The sequence below is a fragment of the Cryptomeria japonica genome, chromosome 9 (genome assembly GCF_030272615.1).
Source record: "Cryptomeria japonica chromosome 9, Sugi_1.0, whole genome shotgun sequence".
Taxonomy (NCBI): Eukaryota; Viridiplantae; Streptophyta; class Pinopsida; order Cupressales; family Cupressaceae; genus Cryptomeria; species Cryptomeria japonica.
In genome coordinates, this window is record NC_081413.1 from 197,043,588 (window position 1) to 197,059,944 (window position 16,357).

At 32.6% G+C, this 16,357-nt stretch overlaps 1 long non-coding RNA gene across 1 annotated transcript; it reads right to left on the reverse strand.

Moving 5' to 3' along the window:
• Positions 1-2,941: 2,941 nt before the first annotated feature.
• On the reverse strand, positions 2,942-16,149 carry LOC131052362 (uncharacterized). The gene is made up of 3 exons (XR_009107318.1): positions 16,066-16,149; positions 15,255-15,336; positions 2,942-3,110 (listed from the first exon to the last, which is right to left on the reverse strand). It is a non-coding gene; the product is annotated as an uncharacterized LOC131052362 (long non-coding RNA).
• Positions 16,150-16,357: the final 208 nt, after the last annotated feature.

Sequence of the window (16,357 nt, forward strand, 5' to 3'; positions counted from 1 at the left end):
GGGTCCTTAGTAATTCCAAGCAATTATAGTCATAGGAGGATATATTACCAATGAAAGGGGTGTATTTTCTGGTGTATGATAGGCTACACACTCATGTGGGAATCATTCATTAAATGATATGTCAAACCCAATGCATTATAGATTTTCTGCCATCTTTCCCAACTCCCACACTTTTTGAGTTCTTTTCTTACTTGTTAGAACTTGGAGTTTTTATTTTTCTCAGGCCCTAGTTTCTAATGTGAATTATTATGATTCCATTATGGGGGGCGATAGGAATCAACTTAAGCCAATTAATGGTGAAGGGGTGAAGAAAAATGCTATGATATAGTAGATTTTGCAAAAAAGGGATGTGGCTCCATATTTGGAAAGGCTTCATGGGAATGACCATAAACTATATAAATTTTTTGTCAAGGGCTAGAAGGAGACCTATGTCTCCATGTATGGGAAGAAAGTAGACATCATGGAGGAGCTTATCTCGAAGATTACAAACATGGCTATGGATGGTAAGAAGGTCTTTAGTGACAAAAAGGCCTTGGAGGAAGTAGCACAAAAATTTCCTAAAGGAAAATAGGGGAAACATCTAGTTAGGAAGCGAAAGAGTGGATTTGAAATGGGTTCTATGAAACCCATTTGGGCTATTGTCTTTAAGGTACTTATGCAGTATTTATCCCTTGATGTTTGCTGTACTAATGTTATAGGGAATTATTTTGTGTTTGTTAATCATTCCAAGTAGAAGGATAAGATTTTTATTTTCCATTTTATCTCTTTGCTTCCTTGAATGAGGGTATTAGGGAGTTCAATAAGAACCCTAAAAACCCTATCTTGCATGAGGGCCTTGTTAAGATTACTATGGGTCACATTGAATTTACGCCGCTCCCCTTCTAAGAGTGAACCTAAAAATTTGAAGATTTGACCCCTTCAAAGATTGAAGGTTCATAGTTTATTGTGTCAAAGGATGAGTGGTAGGATACTGAGGAGGTATTTGAGACTAGGTTTAGAATTAAAAGGGGGAATCCATGATCAAGCATGTCCCAAAAGAGAGGAAAAATAAAAAACCTTCTTTGTTTCCTCTTAGTTTGAGGAACAAAGTGATCACCCCTCTTCCTCTTCAAATGATTTTGTGGAAGACTCTAAGGATAGAGGAGCTAGATCGCCTTTCTCTCATTAGCTAAATTTTGATTCTCCTCATCTAAATTTGGATATAGAGAATCATGATGTCCCAAATCTCTCTAGGGATGCAGTGGTGGAATCTTTTAAATTGTACAAGTGGTATTTCCATAAAATAAAATAGATGAGCCTTAAGATAAGTTCTATTCAAGCTAGGTTGGATGAGGGCATGGAGCATGTTGATTCATGGGTTACGGATGTGGGTAGTTTGAAATTAGATGATGAAGGGTGGATTGTGGCCCAGGAAATAAAAATTGAGGACATTAGTGCTAATTTGGTTAAACTAGTTAAGTTTAGTCATAATGTGAGTAAAAGGTCTGCAAGTAGTAGTTTGGGGACTCTAGTTGACAAATTTATAGATTATAGCATGGAAAATCCTAATTTATTGACCTAGAGGACAAAGGTGATTAGGTAGGCATTGAAGAGGGAAAAGGGTCACACACAATGACAAGAGGCCATCTCAAAAAGGTTTTTGATGAGTCATAGAAGGATTTTCAAGTTATCAAGAAGCTCTCTCAAGAGGCTTCCAAGCATGAGATTGAGGTTGTTGAAGTTTTATAAAATCTCAAGTAATTATTTTTTGGTACTGTTTGCTCATTTTGACTTGGTGCTTTATTCTTGTCTAGACTTATCTTTTGTTTTGCTGATGTGGCTTTGTTGTTTTGCTAATTATTTTTTGATGGCAATGTTTTGTATATAGGGTTTTAGATCCCTTCAAAATCTATTCAACCCTTTAATCAAAAACACTTTCATGTTATGTATTTATAGCTAAAGTAAAAGAAAAATAACTATAACATTTACTCATTAACAATTCGATATGTTCAAGTATATTACAATACAATCTAACTAAAATCCCATGCATCACTAACATATATTAGGCCAATATTATTATATGGTATGAGTCTTGTTAGTAAATATTATGCAATTTCATATATTTAGTTATATTTTTTGAAAAATATTGTGTATATAGATTTAATTTGTTGTAATTTAATGAATTTAATTAAGAACCCATTTCAAAATGTATCTCAATATTTTTAATGATATTTCAAACCTATCTAATTGATGATGTCGAGCTAAAATTGAATCTTTTAGTTAGAAAAGACATATAGATTAAGGTTAGCATCAACATGCAACCATATTTTTTTCAATTAAATTGAATGAAAATCAAACCTATTAGATGACATTAATTCTAGCTATGCATAATCGATTAATCATTCTTTTTAGTCAAATCAAACATTGACATGAAGTAAATAAATTTAAAAATGTTGACAAACATTATCCACAAGGAATTCAAAAATAAAATGATATAACAATAACATCCCAAACAATTATAGAATAAGTCTATATTTGTAGACTAGATCTAAGACCATAAATTGCATGCAATATCCCATACGCAAGACTAACCAAGATTTTTCTTGTTTTTGTAAAAGACAAATTTCATTGTCTATATTGAATGAAATTTATTGTTTACACACAATAGTAAACAATCTCTCTATTTAAATTATTGGATTACATTTATTGTTTAGTCACAAGAGTGAACAATCTCTTTATGCAATATTATGTAGTCTAAGCTACTTCATTTATTTCATGATTACTGAGTAGACAGAAGAATCTCTCTATTTAATCTAATTTAGTCTAGTCCACTCCAAACCTCGAATATAGTCTAATTGCATTTTCTATTTTATAGGCTATGTATTATCCCATGAGAGAAGCAACAAACCTACAAAAATAGATATTCATGATTCATCAGTCATTAGGATGTAACATTGTAGCATTTCAATTCGGACAGTGATGATAACAATAGCAAATCCAATCATAGCATTCTCTAAGTTCTTGATGATCATCATTTATGGACGTCCCTTGCCAGCTGTACGCCGAAAATCATAGCATGCCCCCCTAAAGCTACCGCTGAAGCTTTTGCAATAGCCCTGGTGGTCAGCGGGCTATGACAAAACGAGTATAGCCATTAGATATTATTATCCTTGATTTCTAGCGTTGTAATCTTTATATCTTAAAATGGGACAGCGAATCTTACAAGCTAATCTCTAGTATGATAATATTTATTATTAGTTCTATATTGCTGCTAAATAATTTTGACGAACAATTCGAAGTAAGTCTGTTGGAGTACTTGTATAATAAAATCAACACAGCCATTCGTATAGACGGCAGATATAATAAAGTTTTATTATTTAATTATTATATACTACATCTAAGTAAAATGTTGAGTCTACATTACAGATTCCATTGTATGACCATATGTACCCCTAGTAATTCCATGACAAATGACATTCAAAGCAATTACATATTAACTCTAAAATAATACATTTGATGTTATGCATTGAGCCTATGGATGATCACATGTCAATACATAATGGAAAGATTGGAACATTTCATCCCATGTATAAATTAGGTATTTTCTTTAGAACACTTCATAAAAGTTTAGTTGTATAGTTTGTCTGTAAGCTTATAATACAATGATATGCCCAGTTTCTATTTTACTACTCAGTTTTCTTTATCGATATAGTTTGTAAATGAAGCACACTTCAAAAGCATCTTGAAATCAAATTCAATGGTTTTGAAATTGTCTCCAATGTATTTTGGAAAATCTTATGAAATCAAGAGTTGAGGGCTTTCTGATTTTGTCTTTGCACAATGATGCTTATGTATGTTTGATTTTTGTTTCTTCTAGTGTAGAAGACTAAATGCTTAATCAAACATAAGTATTTTGTCGCATTCTCAGCAGATAACAAGTATGTCTTGTAATTCATTATCATGCCTTGCCTTGGTTAATATCAGGCTTCAGTCAAGTGGATGTGGATATTTCTACTTCAGAAATTGCAGTTGTTTTATGTGCTATACTTTGTTCATAACTTGCTCAACCCAATGGATAGGCACTAATCATGATTCTTGTATTATCAACTTCAACATATCATTAAAAAACCAAAGAGAATATCTTTTTCATATTATTTACTTTAAGTTTATTTTAATTTTCAATTTCATAATTAGAATTATCTATTCTCAAAGTTTTCAGAGCTCACAAGTCCGGGATATAGCTATGACCACCCAAATTATAGACCCTCTAATGTCCAAAATTTGAGAAGATATCAGTTGTAGTACCCAAATGAAAGGAGTTAAGATCAAAAGGTATTGCTACGAGGTCCACCCACCAAGGTTGAACAAAGCTTTGAAGTGTAGAGGATTATGATTAGATCCTTATCCATGGTTGCAATCCTATTAGTTAACCTCTAATCCAAGTCCATGTAGATTGAAGTTGGATATTCATAGAGGATACTTGGGTACGTCAGTTGGAATAACCAACATGTAAACTATTAATCAGTTGTAATTAATGTCAAATAATATAACTTTTTAATATCTTTTCATCACCACACCTTCAAGGTGATGTTCCGATAATGATGTTGATCATACAACATAATTAAATGTAGACCATAGTAGTCTTGTGTAAGGCCCCCACCTAGTAAGAGAATTCATTTTAAAAATATGAGGAAATTTAATTGATTTTATGATTCTTTTATTATTGTTTAGTTATAAAGAGGTATGAACATACATGGATAAATGAAAATGACTTGAATTATAAGGTGGTTATGTTATACTTAAATTATGGAATAAATAGTTCACCAATAAAATTTTGGATTAACAATTAAAATGAGCTATGTTTGTGATCTAATTATATTGTTATTACATATTGTGCATGAAAATAGGGAGCAAGAGCGAGAATCATCCAAACCCCCAAAATTTATTTCAATTTTGAAGTATAAGGAAGTGTATAAAGTTTTATGTGTGCCTAGTGTAATTATAATCAAGACTTGTTAATTGTAGAGTCATGTCTAAATAGGTTGTTCAAATTTAGTTCTGGGAATGAGAACCCTTGTTTATGTTTTCAATTTTGAATTGATTATTGAGGTTGTTTTGAAGGAGTATAATTGGTCAATTTTATTGGTTTCTTGGTAAAAATAAAACCCTGGGTAAGTACTGAGGGGATGGGGGCTTATTGGGCACTGGATATAGTATTATTTGACTTCTCAAAAGGTAACTTAAAAGTAAGTGATGAGTTTGAAGTGTTTTGGAACATATGGGAACTTGTCACCATCCTAAATTCCTTACCAAGGCTTGGTTGAGGGGTTGTGTCATGTACAACTCTCTCCCCCGTGTTTTACAAATGTGTGAGCATGTGGGATGAATGTGACCTAGTATAGGGCTTCGAATGTTGTTAGAGTGTTTAGGGTTGAGATTCTATATATCTTGGCATTATTGGAGATAAGACCATTTCCCACTTGTCCTATGGAGAACAGTGTCTTGTTGAAGAAGAAAAGATTGTTGGAGGAGGAGAAAAGGGATCTCTTTCTTATGAAGATGGAAGTGAAGAATTACTTTGGAAGGGAGACCTTTGATATGAAGGTGAAGAATAAGAGGAGGATCCTATTGAGATATAAGTATACTTTTCTTTTTCTTATACATGGTTTTAGTTAACTATTTAGTCCTATGTATCTGAGAGTTACAAGAAGGTGTTAGAGATAGAACACTAGAGTATCAAGTAGTTTAATGAGTAATTCTCTTTTGATAAAAGGATTCAACCATCAATCTTGATGGTTATGTAGTCATACTCTCTTGCTTGGTGGTATGCCTAGAGTTCAAGAGATCTCATTATGTCATTAAGAGAGGAGACTAACACTTCATTTGTTATTTTATGTTTTTATGGAAATCATAAGTGTCTTGATAATAGTAGCTTTGTTGGTTTTGATGATTCTATACACTATGTAATGATAGAGAAATCCATTTCTATTCCTATTTGCTGGTATAAATTTAATGAATTTCTTGTTGTCCTCTTCGAATGACATACTTGTATGGATGATCTTTATAGGTTTGAAAATGAAATTCTAAGAGTTATTTTATTATGTTTAGTTGTAAATATCCTTGCATTGTAAGAGTAAGCTATGCAAGCCTTCAAGTTGTGTTTAAGGGAAAGATGTAACATAGTCATATTCTATTCATGTTCTAAGGACAACTAGGAGCAATATGAAAATTTGTGTACTTTTAATGTAGGTATGTTTGCAATTGCGTCAAAAGATCAAGCTATCAACGCTCGCTACAAATGCTAGACTTACCCAAATCCACGAGACATGGTTAATCCATGTCATGATCCCTAAAGGAGGTGCTAAACACCAAGTCAACAATTCCCCCCCCCCCCAGCATTGATTGAGGATTCTGCATCAACGGAATGAAGAAGACCTCCCAAAATTTGAACTCATGACCCAAGGATCTGATACCAATTGTAGCTATGTTTGTCATTGCACCAAAATATTGAGCTATCAACACCCGCTACAAACGCTAGACCTACCTAGATCCACGGGAGGTGGTTAAGCCATGTCATGAACCCTAAACGAGGTGTTGACCACCAAGTCAACATTTAAGCCATTTAATTCATAATCTAAGAAAATTCAAGATCAATACCTAATGATAATCTTCCATACCACCTACTATGAGTATTAATCTTAATCTTAACCCTAAAAAAAAGAGATATCTGAATCTAAAACATTTTGAGTTCATTTATGTTGTATTGAAACAATAATATAAATTATTGAATGTCATAAAGTAACTATTAACATAGATATTTGAATAAAAATACTTGAATGTCTTTTGCATTTAGGCTCATTTTAGAATACTAAGATGTCTACCACTTAGAAAAAGTATTGATTATATGACAACAATAAACTATGTACACACATTTGAAGGTATTAATATTATTTAATGGGAAATTTAGTATATACAAAGAAGTCATAGTAAACTATACAGATATATTTATGCTTTATTTGTAAGGTCCATACATAAACAAGAGGTTTCAGAATTTATAGGAATATAAATTATATACCTATGTTTTTGAAGATGAAAATACTTATAGTTTACTTGTGTGGGATGCAAAATGTGCATAGCTACCTAATGTGGAAGAAAACACATCTGTATAATGATCTCTTTATATACAGAGAGCAGGAAGGGAAAAATACAAAAGAATGTATATATGCAAAAAATTCATGTAGTAATAGTCTATTAGATTATATCTATTAAATGAAGGAACTACAAGAATATGGATTTAGTCACAATTATAACTACCTATGTCTATAAATAAGCACAACCAAACTCATATGTAAAATATTAAATATATGTAACCCTCAAATAAAGTATATAACAAGATTTATGGATGCACTAAATAAAACACTGAAGAAATATAACTTCAACAAAATGTGGAACCTAGCCTCAAGCTTAAATATCCTTTGGACATGCCAACTCTCTCCACTCTAGATCACCCTCCTTACCTAGCTTAGTAAACTTCCCCTATTCTCAAACTCTAACTCATAAACAACTTCCAGAAACACATTGGTTGTCACCTTCCCTAATTACTTTCTATGGTACTTAAAGGAGGGATAACTATGCATGTCTCTCTACATGGAATCAAACCAAGAGGAGGTTTAAGAGAATATTTATGCAAGTCATTAACCACATTGGAGTTCACTAATCTATCAAATAAGAGTTGTAATGCCTTGTTGTCACTTGTCCACTATGAGCATCGCCCTATTGGAATTAATCACCAACCACCATCATTTACTCCTTTACTCCTTTGTAGCACATTTCAGCTATGATTTCTTCTTCACCTTCACTTATGTATGGGCTTCCATGTTCCAGGACAATGTTTTTGAAAACTGAATCCATTTCATAATCGTCTTGTAGACATTGTATGCATATCTTGTTAGTGAATTTAATACATTTGTTTTAATACGAGTCTTAGTTTCTAGCTGAGTATATACATAAAGCCTAGTTATTTTTTTATCTTTTAGAGAAGAAGTTTAAAATATTCATAGCACAAACATACATACATGTTTAGATATATGTATATGTATATGCACACACACACACACACATATATAGATATATATATATGTGTGTGTGTGTGTGTATAAATAAATATTAGTTTCTTCTTTTGTTTGGGTTTATCTCTATTATTATTTGTTTGTATTTCTCCTCTGCCTTTTTCCATCAATGGTATCAGAGCTAAAGGTCAGTTCGTTGGAGATTTTTAAATTCCTTCAAGGATTTAAAAGGCTTTTTCAAGAAAGATATTTGTAGTCAACAATGGTAGCTCCCAGCACAAGTTTGACAAACACACAAATTCCTCAGTTCAATGGGAAAAATTATGACTACTAGACAATTAAAATGAAGGCATTCTTTTTTCCTCAAGACTTATTGGAGTTTGTTGAGAATGACAACCCAAAATGAACTGATGCAACATCATATAATGCATTGAATCAAGTAGAGAAAGACATATTGAAGGGAAATAGAAATAAGGATTCAAAATCCCTCCTCTTCATCTTTGAAGGAATGAATGCAAGCATTTTTCCAAGGATTCAAGTAACCACAAAGTCAAAACAAGCATGGCACATTCTTCAAACAACGTGCCAGGGAATGGAAAAGGTGAAAATAACTAAATTGCAAATGATAAGAATGGATTTTGAGATAATATATATGAAATAATTAGATAAAATAGAATCACTCTTCACTCAAATCATTGGATTGGTAAACCAAATAAGATCTCATGGTGGAACACTTGAAAAGAGGAGAGTGGTTGAAAATATTTTGAGAAGTTTGCCTACAAGATTTGAATCTATAGTGGTGGCCATAGAAGAGACAAAGAATCTCTCACACTTTTTAGTGGATGATCTTCAAGCATCACTAATTTATCATGATCATAGCCAAAGTGGGTCAAAAATTTCAAATTTGGAGCATGCATTCAAGACACAAGTTTCAATCAGCCATAGTAGAGGTAGGAAAAGACCAAATTTTAAAGTTAGAGGAAGAAACTCATATAGAGGTCAAAGAGGTAGCCCATCAAACTCAAGTGGGAGAGGTAGGAGCCAAAACCCAAGTCATAATGCAAGAAAAAATCAGCTACATGACAAGTCTGAAATCCAATGTCATTATTGTAAAAAGTATGGGCATTATTTAAATTAATGCACAAAGAAATAATATGATTCTAGGCAACAAAGTGCAAATTTTACTAAGGAAAACTAAACCCAAGACAACATATTCATAGATTGTAATTTTGTACAAGAAAGTGAAAAAGACATATGGTTTTTAGACTCAGGTTGTAGCAATCACATGTCTAGAAATTTGGAAATATTTTCAAGTTTGGATGAAAGTATGAAATCAAATGTCACATTGGGAAATGAAAACAAAGTTTTAGTTATGGGTAAAGGAAGTATCAATATTCTAACCAAAAAGGTTGAGAAAAGGTTTATTTCAGGTGTGTATTTTATTCTTGGGCTGAAACATAACTTAATGAGTATAGGGAAGCTCATTAAAAAGGGGTATCAAGTCTTTTTTGAGAACAAAGAATGCACAATTTTAGACGAACTTTAAATCAATCAAATCATAGAAAATTTTCAAATGACAAGAAATAGAATGTTTCCCCTAAGTATAAAACCAGATTTAAAGGTAGAGCTTTCTCAAGAACATCCCTCAATGAACCCATACGTGCATGAAGAAAAAGTTGCAACAGTCCCCAAAGTAATTCATCAAGCTGAAATTAAAGATGAAAATTGGCTAAGACATTTAAGATCTGGGCACCTAAACCTTGGAAGCTCAAACCTATTGCATAAGAAAATAATTGTGAAGGGATTTCCAGTAATAGATGAACCATATTCTGAAGGCTGCATTTTGGGTAAACAACATAGAGAATCATTTTTAGTAGGAAAGTCAATAAGGGCAAACAAACCATTGGAGATTGTTCATTCAGATTTGTGTGGACCAATGCAAACACCCTCAATTAGTGGAAGCTACTACTTCTTGACATTCATTGATGATTATACAAGAAAGATATGGGTCTACTTTCTAAAACAAAAGCATGAGGTGTTTTATTATTTCCATCAATTCAAGGCTCTTGTTGAGAAACACTATGAGCACAACATCAAAGTAGTGCGAATTGATAGAGGTGGTGAATACATTTCAAATGATTTCATAAGATTTTATAAAGATAATAGAATCCACAAACAATTCACTACAAGATATAACCCACAACAAAATGGTGTAGCTGAGAGAAAAAATAGAAGAAATATGGAAATGGCAAAAACCATGCTGAAGGGAAAACACTTGTCAAATGAATATTGGGATAAAGCTATAGCATGTGCAACATATATATTGAATAGATGTCCCACCAAAAGTATCATCAATGTGATTTCGTAAGAATCATGGAGTGGAAGAAAATATAATGTTTCTCATATGAGAGTATTTTGATTTGTGGCATATGTACATGTGTTAGATGAATTGAGAAGAAAATTAGACAACAACGGAGAAAAATGCATATTTGTGAGATATAGTGATGAATCCAAGGCTTACAAGTTATACAATCCAATTAGCAAAAAGGTTATAATTAGAAGACATGTGCAATTTGTAGAAGATGAAGCATGGGATAGAAGGTTGAATAAAATAATCAATATTGCAACCAACATACCACATGAAGAAAATGAAGATTTTATATCAGTAAGTACTCCTTCAAATTGACTCCTACAACCATTCAAGGTCAACCAAATTGACAAATGACACCTTTATCAAGTATAAGGACAACCCCACACACTAAATAAAATAATCCATCAAATATGTAGCAAACACCATCTTTATTTGGGACTCTTGGTGCTAAACCATCGAGTCCACATTCAACAAGTTCAAGTGACCTGTCAAACCCCACATTAGCAAGCTTAAGAAGAGAAATAATCAGAAGTTTAAGAGAGATTTATGAGAAAAATAAAGGTGAAAATAATGTAGGTCAGACTTCTCTTTTTTATTTATACTCACATGTAAGTGATCCAATTCATTTTGAAAAACCCATTAAACAAGAAAAATGGGTGCAAGAAATGGATGAAGAAATAGATTCTATTGAAAAGAATGAAACATGGAATTTAGTTAACCTTCCACAAGGAAAAGAAGTGATCAGAGTTAAGTGGATTTACAAAAAAAATTGAATGCAAATGGCGATGTGCAAAAGCATAATGCAAGGCTCAAAGCAATAGGTTCTTCACAACAACCCGGGGTAGACTACAATAAAAATTGAATGCAAATGGCGATGTGCAAAAGCATAATGCAAGGCTCAAAGCAATAGGTTCTTCACAACAACCCGGGGTAGACTACAATAAAAATTGAATGCAAATGGCGATGTGCAAAAGCATAATGCAAGGCTCAAAGCAATAGGTTCTTCACAACAACCCGGGGTAGACTACAATGAGACATTTGCACCCATGATTCATTTAGACATTGTGAGAACAATATTAGCCATAGTAGCTCAAAAAAACCAGGTAGTATATCAAAGGCATGTGAAATCAACTTTCTTAAAATGACATATTAGAAGAAGAGGTCTATGTGGAGCAACCACCTGAGTATGAGATGTTGGGACATGAAAACAAAATTTACAAGCTCAATAAGGTACTCTATGAAGTCAAACAAGTCCCAAGAGCATGGTATAGTATAATTGATTCTTTTTTTTTAACACAATGACTTCAATAGGTGCTACAACGAGCCTACTCTATACACGTGGATGAATGACCAAGGTGAGATCATAATTGTATGCTTATATGTTGATGATGATATTCATTGGTGATCTATCAATTGACATATTCAAATTAGCTATGAAAAATGAAATTGAGATGATTAATTTGGTTTTAATGAGATATTTTCTTGGCAATGAAGTAAGTCAAAGTGATAAAGGTATTTTCATTTTACAATATAAGTATGCAAATGATATCTTGAAGAGGTTCAATATGATGAATTGCAAATCAGCCCCGACACCAATAGTGATAGGTTTGTAGGTGAGTAAAGATGACAAAGGAGCCTATGTAAATCAAACTTTGTATAAAAAACTAATTGGAAGTCTTATGTACTTAACAACCACAAGGCTAGACATAATGTTTGCAGTTAGTCTTATTTCATGGAGTGTCCAAAAGTTTCACATTGGCAAGTTAAAAAAAAAGAATTTTGAAATGTTAATGGAACAAAGAACTATGAAATACTCTACTCAAAGTCAAATGAATTCAAGCTGATAGGATACACCGATAGTGATTGGGCAGTGAGTATAGATGATAGGAATAATACTTTCTAGTAAGTTTTTCATTTTGGATCAGGTGTAGTATCATGGACTCCAAAGAAACAACCAATAGTTATTCTTTCAGAAACAACCAATAGTTATTCTTTCATCAGCTGAAGTAGGGTATGTAGCAGCTACAGGGGCAGCTTGTCGAACAATACGAATGAGAATAATGTTGAATTAATTGAGGTACAAACAAGACAAGGCAGCAAAGATCAATTGTGACAACAACTCATCTATAGCATTATCATAGAACTCAATTTTTCACAAAAGAAGAAAGCATATTGACACAAGGTGTCACTTCATTATGGAGTTGATCAGCAATGTAGAAATCATTTTGGAACATTGTAGGTTAGAGGAACAATTGGGAAAATAAAGTTTTCTTCATAAAAAAGATAACATAGGAATCATAGATGGCAGTTGCGATTGAGGGGGAGTGTTGGAATTAATCACTGACCACCATCATTTACTCCTTACTCCTTTGTAGCACATTTCAGCTATGATTTCTTCTTCACCTTCACATACGTATGGGCTTCCATGCTGCAGGACAGTGTTTTTGAAAACTGAATCCATTTAATAATCTTTCTTGTAGAATTTGTATGCATATCCTAAATCCTAATCTGTTTAACTGAGTATATCAGTAAAGCCTAGTTATTTTTTATGTTGTAGAGAAGAAGTTTAAAATTGCTGCAACAAGAACAAGGGGTGTCTATGTTTTTTAGTTGTATGAACAAAACAAGCAGGCAGATAAAAGCGAAGTCTGTAACAACAACAATTTACAGTTAAGAAATAGAGGCAGTTTGAAAAGAAAGTTATTTTGATCTTATGTTTCTGAACATACAATGAGTTGCAGCTTTATCTTCAATTTGTTTTTGAATGATTCTGATATCTATATCTATATATATATATATATATATATATATATATATATATATATATATATATATATATATATATATATATATATATATATAGTTGTTTGGATTTATCTCTATTATTGTTTGTTTGTATTCCTCCTCTACCTTTTGTCATCACACTCTTGTGGAGGCACGTTAGGAGATGTCACAAGTTCTTGAAGCCTCTGGTTTGTAAGAGATGCCACCGTCCTCAATTTGTCAACCTCCCTTCACTGTCTTCTTAACAAGGCTGATGAATGGTCTTTAAAGGCAGTGACAGAACAAGATAAATGGGATGAAGCAAAGTATAATATGTTACACAAATACATTCTGTATGCCCATATTGTCATAGAGGCCATAGAAAACTTCTTCAAATTGGATGTTCATTATTTCCATCGTATAAACTGGTTTCTATCTGCACATATCTGAGTAAGAATAAGTGTGCTTACACTCAAGCTTCTATCGCCTATAGTTGTGGGTATAAAATCAGATTTGTGGATTGAGCAATAAAAAGAGCATGTGGGATTCAACACCAATAACAAAGATTAGCATCCATACAAATTGAAATGGTTTTTTTACTGCATAATAAAGAAACCCATCTTAAGCCTTACCCACCGTAGCATTTTGGATAGCTCTGTAACATTCCTGAGATGACAAGTCAAGTCAGGTTAGTAATGAGCATGAATGCAAACTTCTTGGGAAAGCAAAATTGCACCAATTCAAAACCCACACATTATCTATTGTCCTATCTTCCTTAATGACATGATTGATCTTAGGAAGAGATGATCACTTGTCAGCTCATACCAGCACTATGCATCTATGAGTTCTTGGTCAGTAGATTAATAAGTTCATACGCTTGATTGATCTGATGGTCAATATTCAAAAAGGTAGTAGAATGATGATTTAAATCTCACACACTAAACCTTGATTTCTAGATTTAAAAGTATTAAAGACTCAAAATTGCCTATCATTCTCTACACTTAATATTTTACTTAATATATGGACCGGTCCCAACAAAGTCTCTTGGGAAATTACCTAGTACAACTTATACACAACTATTATCATGCATACAAACAAACAATGAAGGAAGCATTACCGAGAGCTACGTTGCAGCCAAGTTCTGGCCAAATGCTGGCAGGACAAATTTGAAAAATAAGAATCAGCTTTCTTGTAAGTAGATAATGCAAATAATGTTTAAATGAATCTGCAAAATGTTAGGTTGACTTGTTAAATTTAACAATATCGGAGTTCAATAAATTTTATTCATTATAATTGGTCCATTCCAACCTCACTTATATCTAACACACAAAATGTATGGCAAACACAAAGAAACCCTCCTCTCTTATCCCACATTCGTCCCAAACCCTAACCAAAACTGATCACAAACATCCCAATATTGCTTAGATTGATGATAGATATTACGATGGGGATGAAGAACCATTTCATAGTACAAATTTTTTTAACACAACATAGAAAACCTATATTCAAAGGAATAAATTATCTTCCATGTTCATTGTAAAGATGTGCATGGCTAAGGACATCTTAATTTACCTAAGAACAATCTAATGCAGAAAAATGGGGCAATAATGAATTGAGCATTTTAAATCCACATATAGAATGCACTTGCAGTGTAGAGTCTGGTATAGATAGAAATCTAACTTATGAGCACATACTTATCTCATGAAGTCTCACAATAAAGATATCATTCATCACCAAACATGAGAAAACTACAACAGATTAAAAAAAAACATCAAAACAAACATTAAAAAAGAAAAGAGGCTTAGTCAACTCGAGCTACACAACAATCAAATCTGATCACACTCGGAGTATGATAGGAAAATTTAACAAAGTTGACTGCTGACAAGCATTCCTTCACTAACACAATAATTGTATACCAGTACAACTCAAGAAACTCCAAACAAAAAAATCCCAACTAACATAGAATGTAAAAAAAATCAAATAAGAAACTCTACTAACATTAAGAACTATCAATCTACAAATTACCATTAGCATTTACATGAACCTCACCTAAGCATTTACATGAACCTCACCTAACACTCTCTTTTGTGTTTGAAATGTTTGCCAAACCGCCAATAATTAGACCTTCCAAGAAACTCGCCAAATTAGTTATACCTGAACCAATAATCATCAATCTTAATCAAGTTTATGCCACTGGCATTCAACTACAAACAGTTGATCGTTGACATATTGTTTTACACATTCAACCAACATTTATTTATGAAAGAGTTTTATACAGTACTAATAAGAAATTATGTCTAATTTTCTTTCAAATTCTTCAAATCCTCAAAAAGAGGCCAATATAAACTTTTAATAGTTCAGGAAAGTGGTATGTGAAGTTGCTTATGATGAGGCTAAATCAATTTATGTTACTCCTCTTTCAAGGAGTGTTTCTAGAATAACATAAAATGGATATATGTAGTGACACTTCTAATGAGAGCACAAGAGAACAATAAAAGGTCTGCGTAGAAAGGCACAGTGGTAGCCTTGGGACTCATAGCGCAACATTGAGAGGTGACGAGCCAGGCTACCATTATTTCATTAATGTAAAAAATGTACAGATCATGAAAAGGTTGAAACCCAGTTTTTCTTACATGGGTAACTTAATTTAAAAAATAAAAAAATAAAAATAAAAAACTAGATCAAATGATTATTTTTAGCATCACTAGTATGAAAGAGCCTATTCCAACAAACGTAGAGGATGAAAATCTCCAATTTTGAGAGATATTATTATATTAGTAGCTGATGATGAAAGCTAAATGGAAAATGATTTACTGAATTTGAAGGGCTATGACAATGTGTTTATTCAAAGAAATGACAACGTAATTGAAATATAAAACTTACCCAAACAGATAGCTTTGATAGAAATGAACTGCAACTGAGAAAAAATACGTTTACCAGACAGGAAAGATTAGAATTACATTTTACCAGACAGGAAAGATTAGAATTACCAGACGGTGGAATTATAGAAACACCTTTATTTTCTATCCTGAATCTAGAGTTAAAGCTTCGTGTGAATCTCCACGTATATTGTTTGCATGTCTGGCTACTGTGAATTCTTAACAGCTGGAAAAAAAAATAGTTCTATATAAAATCTGCATGCAGGAACTTTCACAAGTGTCCTTATTACAGCTCA